The sequence below is a fragment of the Ornithodoros turicata genome, chromosome 5, assembly GCF_037126465.1.
Source record: "Ornithodoros turicata isolate Travis chromosome 5, ASM3712646v1, whole genome shotgun sequence".
In the NCBI taxonomy this organism is placed as follows: domain Eukaryota; kingdom Metazoa; phylum Arthropoda; class Arachnida; order Ixodida; family Argasidae; genus Ornithodoros; species Ornithodoros turicata.
Genome location: NC_088205.1, coordinates 33638494 through 33649017, shown reverse-complemented (window position 1 = coordinate 33649017; position 10524 = coordinate 33638494).

The following is a 10524-nucleotide window of genomic DNA, read 5'->3' as shown; positions in this document are numbered from 1 at the left end:
GATCGTATGAGTCAGGTGTTTCCGGAACCACCCCGCGTTACTTATCGTCGAGCAAGGAACATCCAAGACAGACTTGTGAACGCCAAGTTAAACAAGTCCTCGGAACACAACGGTTGTCAACCATGCAACGGACACACACACACACACACATATATATATATATATATATATATATAGTTATATATATATATATATATAATAGCCGGATAGAAAATATATAGGAAAAAAAAAGCCGGAGCTCTTTTGCTGCACGCATGGCATATGTTTGTAAGTGCTGAAACGTCGCCACGCCAGTACTGGACAGCCGTTTCGGCCTTATTGGGCCATCATCAGCAGTACGCAGGCAGGTAACGTTTGAGCGTATGGCGTCAGAAGGTGACATTCTGAGGTCGGGCTAAATACCCGGGCTAATAAATAAATCCCGGGCTAAGTAATTTGCGAACGGGTGCACCAATCGAAGAACTTTCTTTTTAATTATTTTATATTTCATTTATTTAGGATACTGTTGATCCACAGGTGGACCGTTATAGGTGTCTGGACTGCAAAACAGGTCCTAAAGTTGCAACAAAATGATGCATATCAACTTGGTTCACAAGACAAAAAAATCTGCCACCGAAGTGGATCACTGTTGTAGTGATTAATTGGTTTCGGTTTACATATTTTTTATGTCGAAGCGCAAAAGGACGCAATTCATTGGTGTAAGTACGTAGTTCATTGGTGGATAAGGGAGTGGAAGAGAGTCCTTTTGCGCTTTACTGCGAACAGCCGCGACAAAAATATGGAAACCGAAGCCAACTAATTACTGCAACAAACGACCCGCTTCGGTGGCAGATTTTTCGCTAAAAGGTGTCCACTGAAGGTCCCAAAAGGGATAGTACCCATTTTAATGCCGCTAGCGCCCTGCTTTACAAGTTATGCTTTTCACGAAACTCATTTGAATTTTTATTTAAATAATGAGCGCCTCCCACTCATTCACACAGTGCGCAGCCTGTAAGTGGTATCAGACAGATACTTGTAAAAAAGAAAGTTCTTCGATTGGTGCTACCGTCCGCGAATTATTTAGCCCGGAGATTTAACTGAAACACCCTGTATATTTTTAAATGTGGCAGTACACGGTTTTGTCAAAGTTAATCATCATCTGTCAGTCTGAGCACCGCTGTGTTATCCTGTCAAGTCCGATTTCCAATTATTCTGGTAGTTGGCTATAACGGTGACAGTCATCTGCAAATCAGTTACAGATATCAGATCAGTTAAATACAGTATAATCTGTCGTGCAGTTAATACTTAATTTACGATATAGTATCTTATCAAGGGCCTTGCGAAAATCTAAACAAATAACAAACACCTGAGTTCCTTCATTTAAACAGTGCGCACAATCGTGAGCTGTTTCTGTCAATAGGCGACTTGAGAAAATCCCATAGTTTAGCGCCGCTTTGAACTATGGGGACTTGTTTATCAGAAAGGAAGAGAACAATAACTTTATTTAATGGTGATGAGTGGGGAGTCTCATCTTCAGGGGCGATACCAAAAGCCGGGGTTCTCCAAACTGTTTCGATTTCTTCCTCTCTCGGCCGATTATCCACCAGGTGTCAAGGTCAGCAAAAACGAAACGTACAGGACTATTCTAAACGCGGAACTAAATAATATCGCCAACTTTAGTAAAGAACACTGTTGCTGGTGACAGATTGTGCCCCAAATGTTACATGCTGTGCATGAAGCACCAGTCTGATACTTCTAGTGAGACGGAGCCACCGTCCAGCCCAGGTCGTGACCTGGCGATCGCAGATCAGGACACATTGCAGTCGTTCAACGAGTCACTGGAACTTCTTGGTGAAACTCCGTTGAGACGGAAAAGAGCTCTACCGCAGAGACAGAAGTATGCACAGGAGAAGCTCCGTAGGATAGAGCGCAAAGCCAGGAAAGCCCTGGAAACTTCGTTGGGCATACCGATGGCATCCACTTCAGGAGAGTCATGTCCTATAACCGCGGAAGATTATGAATCCCTGCTTCAGGAGCTGAGGAAGAAAAACTGAACAGAGCCAATCAAAAAAGGCTATGATTCTGACGTTGGCCCCATCGTCGTGGTCGAGGCAACAAACAAACTGTAGTCTTTTGGAGCTTCAGAACGTCTTGTTCGCCGAGCACGAGAAATTAAAAACACGATGGGCGTCCTGAACGAGCCATCTTCAGCGAGAGGAAGGGCTCCGTTGTCTCTTGTGACCAAGGAATCAATTGAGAAGTTCTACCAAGATGACTTCATATCCTACTGCATGCCAGGACAGGTGGAGGGACCGTGGCCAGTGCGGTAATGAATGAGCCCAGGCTCATTTTCAACAAACAAGGAAACTTGCACTTTTACTGAACGACAAACAGAAAAATGAAGACATATCGCACGCTAATCATTCCACCTCTGCGGTCCTACAACCCTGCCTAACGACACTCTCCACTTAATGAACTTGAAATCACACTCGTCACCCAGGCGGCCAACAAAATGCACACAATGTATCTCTGCTTCTTAAGATCGCAATCAAAACCACTACTCAGACTACTCTTACAAAACTGCACTACGCCAGTCTCATCGAAATCACTTGGCTGTATAGGGGTGGGGAAGTCCGTAGAAACTTCGAGGAGCCTGAGACGTCTTCTTGTTGCGGCGGCGTGTCTTCTGCGTTCCCCTCGACGTCACACCGTGGCACACAACTCTTGCACACTTCACATCAATCAATCACTTTCTATGCAGCAACCTGCATTCAATCCTACAAACCGATCGTCGACACCGTTACTTGAAACAGAAATTAGGTCGCCGGCACTCTTCCCAAACTTCCCCGGCGGGAAAACCGCTGCTACCCCGTTCGCGTTGTCTTTCTTCTCCTTCCCAAATCGACTACCGGACTCCCCCAAATTCTTTAAACCATATCGTTATATAACCTCGTTAAACGGGGCTTCCAAAACTTACTTCACGGGGTATCCCTCTTTTCTTGGGCGGGAAAAAGGGTCACCACGCCCCTGCCACCCCACACGACCGGCCACGTAACATAAAAAACGATAATGTATTTTTCACTTTCCAAAAGACAGAGTCTGGAGACAATTCCCAGAATCTGGGGCCAAAAGATTCTGGACGAAAAACATGTGGCATCGGGTTACCGTAAACGGCGCGACCGACCCAAAAATGCCATGCCTGGCCTCGCCGCAGGGGATCGAGAACAACCCGGAGTACGCACACATAGTTGCGTCGAGGTGTCCGGTTCCTTTACTCGGACTGTCCCTCCAACGCGTCTTACAAAACATCTGAAGGCAGTAAATTCTGGAATCCCCGAGCTGTCATGGCCAGCCGAACAAGTGCCCGTTCTAACGCTTGTCTAAATTAACTCGCAAAAACGGAGAGCCGAAATATGTTTAAACACAAACTCGCACAACAACTGGTTGCCCTGTGACGCACCGGTATCGTTTCAAGTTTTACAAGTTGAAGAGGGTGGGCGCGCGGAGTGTGCGCCCGCTTGCATCTGGGACAGAGATTTGAAAAAGTATTACAAAAAATAAAAAAAGTACCCTGGATATTTTTTTTTATATTTTGAAGTCGACAGGCTGAGCTTCATTTTAGCATTGACGGCATGTCGGTATCACGATGGCAACTTCACCTTTTATTCCTTCGAATATTGGCAATTTTCGAAAATATGTGCGAGGCTGGAGTGTCCCCGCCAACGGCGAAAGAGCGCCGGGGTGCGGTGAACATCGGGCATGAATGAAGGTTGATGAAGCTGTGAGGGGCGTGTGTGCCGGTTGGTCGTGCATTGCAGGAGAGTGTCAGTAGGTCAGTATGCAGCAGACCACTTGCCGAGCTGAGGAGTCCATTCGGGAACGAGCACAGGATGTTGAATGCAATGCAAGGATGAGAGTCGTGGCAGTAGATCTATGGACCGATGAGGTTGCGGATACGCGGGGAACATCAGGCTCGATCGGTTTCCGTTTCACACAGCTCTCTTAGCGGTCGGTCAGGCAGTGGTAGAGGGGCGTTCCTGGCAGCGCGTGAGCACCCGAACGCGCGTGGTATGAACTCCGAACTGATGGTCTTTCACTTACACTCCCGGCACCTAAGACCAACAGTGGTCAATTTACTGTAGCATTTACAGGAGGGAAGGTGTGGAATAATCTGACCTTAAGCATACGTCAGTCTCCATCAGTTCGGAGTTTCAAATCAAAGGTTTTGCAATATTTACGCTCCCAGTAGTCTATACACTGTATCTATTTTTGTTTCAACATCAATGTATTGATATCTCTTGACAAGTGGTATACGTACTGGTGCTTCTCTTGTGTACTCTTTTGCTTTCTCCACAAGACTGTATAAGAATACGTCAAAGTGGTTGATTATAGGGACTGCATCACGGGCTTGCCCTGCAGTCCCAGTGTTACATGTATTGCATGAAATGTCATAAATAAACTGAAACTACGCAACGTATCATAGTTGCGCAATCCGTGCTTTTGCAATGAGCGGTACTACGATGCTACGGTGCTCACGCGCTGCCGGAAACGCGCCCAGGCTGCGCGGCAGCGTACCGTCGGTGCTGAACTTGCGGGAAGGTTGCCAAATTTGGGCTGGTAAAAGGGCCGAATTACGCCGAACATGGTGTTCGTAGTTCGCGTCACCAAATGTAGAGGAGATGGTGTTCCCCTACATGAGTCCTGATCTGCGGTGATGGAATGTCCCACCGGGCACATGATTGTGGCATCACGCTAGGACGGTGCCGGTACAACTCAGGGGCGAGAGCTCCAGGCTCGTGCCCATCCTCGTCGTTGTCTACAGTCCGCCACAATTTCATATGCAAGTTTCCTGTGTTATATTTCTTTCATTTCAATAACACAGTACAGTACACAGTAATCCGTACCTTTACTGGCAGGGAAAATCACAGCCAAAATACGCACCATTTGTGTCAATGCCTTTTGCCTTTACTGTTACTTACCTCCACTTCGTTTTGCAGAATAATATTCACGATATTGTAATTTATAGATATGCTTTCCATATATTGCGCCGACGCTCAAAACTCCTGTGTGCAGAAGCACAAAATCTGTAACATACTCCACAACGAAACTACAGAAACACTCCTGAAGCATTATCAGAATAGATTTGTGCAATGACTTCGAACGGAGGTTCATGCTATTCATCAGTAAATGCAGTTAAGATAAATGCTAACAGCCTCGATGGCGGCCTCCCACGTAAACACCCTCCGCTTTTGATCCCAGCAACACGGCGGCTGAATATCGTGTGCCGTACATCTCTATACACATTACACATACACATACAAAGAGATCTGGTAAGTCACCTTTACCTGAAATCTTCCGTTATGTGCACTTGTTAGCATGTTCGTGTTGTATCTGACAAGATGCTGGTAACATTCAGTCGAGGAGGGCTTGAAGCACTCAAGTTACTAACGAAGTTATGAAAATGTACATCAAGTTCCTGTTACTTCGGTAAATTAACGAGTTACTTTCAAGTTACTTGCTAAAGATACAAGCAACCAAAATGAACTTGGAGTTCCAAAGTGACCTCGTAAAATTAGTAAGTTATTTTCAATGTAGTATGCACTCCTTACTCCTTAACCACTGTGTAATTCGTTTAGATATTCATGTGCCGATGGGTGGTCCAAGACGCTCTAAATGTTATACCAAAAAACTTATACCAATCTTCAGTGTGACGAAAGAAGGCGTGACTTGATATGCCTCATTCGGTTGGCGTTCGATGATTTTCATTTCCTAACAAACTTTGTCAACAGAGCACAAAGCGGGCATAGAAATTTCAAGAGCTGCAATCCTCTGCGCATATGTTTCGTAGAACCTCACAAGGTAGTGCAATTTATCCACAGTTCTCCGAAAGTAGAAATACATACAAAGCTAAATATACAAAGCTAAATTCGTACCGTTCGCTGCCCAACAACAAGGACGCGGAGTCATGCTTGGTTCACACTGTTGCATTTTCATGCGTTACGGATGCGGCGCGACACGGTTGTCATGACAACGAAGCACGACACTTCGAAAAGCACACGCAGCGCAAGAGTTGAGCTCGACCGAACTCCACGCGGTACGGGCTACCTGCGGGGATGCAGCTGACCAATGAGTGAAGGCGCTCCGCGCAAGCGCATCACTGCTGTGCTGTCGCCGTGCTTTTCCAACATGGCTGCCTCCGGCGAAAGCACGTTGGCAAAACAAAAAGCTCTAATTGCAGAGGTCGAGAAAAGTAGTAAGTACTGACCACGTTTATCCGGAAACGCACATCTCCGTCTAAACACGATTAATCAATCAATTAGAGCTAATTGGGACCCCCTTACAGTAATCAGCACCCTCCAGGGAATCACCACACTAATTGGGGAGCGTCTAACTCGTGTCCAGACCAGTTGTGCGTTTCCGGATAATCGTGGTCATAAAAAAGAAAAAATAGATAGAGATAGAGTGGAGAGAAGGAGTTCAGTTGAAGATCAACGACGCCGTTCTTGAAGAAAGCGGTCTGGAACGGCCGCTGACCATTGCAGGGCGACGGAGCACAGAGCCAGGTTGCAAAGCATCGCAGCTATGACACCAGTTCCGGACATCCTGTGACGTCAGCTGTGGGCAAGTTAGGACAGCTCTGGACATGCAAGGAGAAAAACACTCATAATACAGAGGCTGGGAAAGCAAGAGTAAATATGCTAAACCTCAAAAGCTATCAACAAAAAGAATTAGTTACACAACAAATGAGCCCACCACAACAGCACTCATGGGGAGTGCAGAACGATGCGCCAGCTCCATCCGACAGCCAGGCAGAGAACTGACTCGTAATGGTTTTTTCTCCTGTATAAAGTCCCGCAGCTGCACCCCTTAGCGGTTACTTTTTCAACTAATCTCATGACAAAATTATTAAGAATCACATCAGCGCTACTCTCGTTTCCAAGGCAGAAGAAGATAGAAAATGGCGGGGATGCCTGGACAACAGCAACCAGCACCCGTCATGAAAATCATAAAAAAGCGGGGGCAAAGTTATCACGAGCGAAAGCATTTGTCACACAACAAATCAGCCCACCACAACGGCAGTCACAGGAGTGCAGAACGATGTGACTGCCCCATCCGACAGCCAGGCACAGAACTGACTCATAATGCTTTTTTTCTTCTATAAAGTCACGCATCTGCACCCGCCCAGCGGTTACTTTCTCAACTAATTTCATGACAAAATTATTAAGAATCACGCCAGCGCTACTCTCGTTCCCAAGGCAGAAGAAGATAGAAAATGGCGGGGATGCCTGGACAACAGCAACCAGCGCGCGACATGCACAGGGATGAAAATCACAAACAAAGCAGGGATAAAGTTGGCGAAAGAATTAGTTACAAAACACATCAGTCATGAGGAGCGCAGAACGATACGTCCATTCCGTCCGACAGCCAGGCACAGAACTGAATCGTAATGCTGTTTACTCCTCTATAAAATCATGCATCTGTCCCTCTTGCAGTTGATTTCGGAACTAATTTAATCGCAAAATTATTAAGAATTGTTCCCATTCAGGGCAGCACTAGCGTCATCATCAAGACAAGAATGTTACTCGTCAAAAAAGAAAAAATACAAAGCTAGATGCGTCAACAGAGGAAAGCATGCATGTCGGGGCATGTCAAGAGCGCTATTACACGAGGACATGGAGGAAAGAAGAAAAGGAGGCGCCCCACCGGCTATTCGACAGAAGAGAGAAGCGTGGGGCAAGTGACGTGAGGATAGGAGGTGAGCTCTAGCTTTTTTGGAGCCAGGTGAGGCCGCTTTGCACACGCCACTTTGGGGGCCGCTTCGGCGCGCTACCACCACAGCTCTCCAAGTATTTCGAAACTATGCGCTGTGCGCTCCCATAGAGATGTATGTAACCGAAACTGGAAAGCGAGCGGTGATGTCACTGGAGTGGCCCCCAATCTCGGCTTCACTTCTCAGAGCAATAGGGCTCTTCCTCTCTTTCCTTCCCCCATGCACGAGGACAAATCGCGCGACTGCTGGGCAACAGAGGAAAGCAAACAGAGAGACACTTGAACAGAGTGAAAAGACACTCACCATCATTGGACACGTACACTACATTCCCTCATTGTAAATCCGCTCGTCACAAAATACACCTGCATCGTCGAACACCATTCACCAGTGACGAACCACACATCTGCACCCCATCGGAGGCAGACGGAACCCCACCGAAGTTACGCTGTTCCACTAACGGCCAACGCAATTGCTAGGAACAGAATTAACGCGTCCACACCCGCCAGTGTTCAAGAGAGAAGTGAATCCTTGCGCCCCGTTTAGGCTTTGCTCATTGGTCGTGACATCATCCTATTGCCTCAGGGCTACACTGTTCTTTTCCACTAATGTCCAACCCATCGCCTCTGGACAAGGTCCACCCGAAACAATAGAGTCGCGGTACGACGTCATCATGCAGCTGCGTGGCTCAAGGACGCTCTAGACAGGGGACCTGTTATTTATTGAATCACTATCCCAAGATTATTTCCTTTATTTTACTATAATGATTGCATAGGGAACTATTGCAGAAAAACACCATACATGAGAGGTGATTGTAGGAATTAAGCACTTCATTCCCAAAGTCTTACTAAATGAGACTTATGAGTATAGGAAGAAACAAAATAATGGTTCAGCAAGACATGTCCATCCCATCCGAGAGCCAGGCAGCTAACTGAATAATGACGCTTTGTTCCTCCTGAATAAAGTCACACACCTGTCCCCCTTGCGGTTACTCTCTGAACTAAATGAATCGCAAAATTATTAAGAATCGTTCTAGCTCTACTCCCATTCAAGGCAGCACTATCGACATCGTCAAGAATGTTTCTTTTCAAAAAGAAAAAAAAAACTACATGTAGAAGGAAAGCATGTCAGAACAGGTCTGGGCATGTCAGCGCATGTTTGTCAGACAACTAGGGGGAAAAAAGCGAAAAGAAACATTTGAACAAAGCAGAAACCCAGCATCAAACTATTTCTAACCACACGCACTCCTCTTATTCAAAAACAGTGCTCATCATAAATCCGTCCAGGACAATACACACCATTTTTCTATGGCTACACTTTTTTCCAGTAACGGTCAATGCATTGCTACAGACACCTTGAAACACTGCGTGACGTCATCACATCCTGTCTGAAGAAGACGGCGACAAAGACAAACACTCCTATTATTTATTGAATCGCAAGGTTATTTCCTTTGTCCGACTCTTAATGACGTTCACTTTTACAATAAAATTCAACAAAAAAAGCACCGTGCATGAATCTTGATCTTGGCAATTTTCACCCCAAAGGCTCATCATGGTCATTAGAATCACAACACTAGTAAACTACCACTGCTCTTTTAAAATAACAAGTGAGACCACTCAACATCATCACCAGGCTTATGTAATACATGACCCTTTCTATGCTCGTATACTTGTTGTCTGAGGCTACACCTGCGAGCAAAAAGGCGCGAAAGCCTGGGGGCAAAGTTCCATTCGCGCACGACAAAGCACAAGACAGAACGCCTTTACGGGAACAGATATATGATTTGATTGCATTCCCACTTTGCATTACAGTTTAGAAAAACTATTACAAAACTATAATTTTAGGAGCCTATTAAAATGCTACTTTCTATGGAAACTATAATTGCCCTGTTACTTGGATCGCTATTAATCAAGCGCTCCAATTTTTTCTCTCTTCCCATTTCAGCCTACCGGGTCTTGTCATGCAGTGAAGCAGACTCACATCCAAAATAACTAATTTACACTGAGGGTGCCGTGCTTCAGGAATTCCTGTCCTGCGCTCAGATGCATGCGTTTCTGCACGAATACCTATAACAGCTTACTTCTTCAACATACTGAGCTCCTAACAACATCTAACAAACAAGCAGAGAAACCCACTTCTCATGAATTCAGCTTTACCATGCGACTTTCTTCTGCGCAAAAGCAGTGATTTGAGGAAAGAGCAGCGAAAATTGCGCGCACTTGGCTGGAATTGCTATTGCTTCAAAAACTGAAGCATATGCTAATAAACTAAGAAAAAGACACTCATGTCTGGTATCAGATAATGCTACATACACAGTCGCATTGTCTCTTCGTAAAGAAAGCGCAGGACAAGAGCACACAAATTCCTTTAAGCGAGAAGGGAAAAGGCTTAAAGGGGTTGAGAAACTATATGCAACCTACAATATCTATGGTTGCATTTCATAAGTTCCTTCCCATAGCTTCAGTGGCCAAAATCCCACATTCCTAACTTGAACGGTTTTTTTACTGTCCGGTTTTTAAAAGTGATGCTTTTTCAAGCCACCGTTGATGTTGGCGCCAAGCAGTGCTGAGAGACGTTGACTGACAGACGGAAGTGATGAGAAAAGTGTGAGCGCCTTCGCGACTGTAATTGGTGGTCACGTTGTATTGCTATTCTGAATGAGTTCCGCTTCCGCCGAGCGTAGCGCACATGGTTTCTTCTGTTGAGTTTGGCGCGCGTCTTCTCGCAATAGCAATAGTTCTCTCTCTCTCTTCAGCAATAGTTCCTAGTGCTTCCAC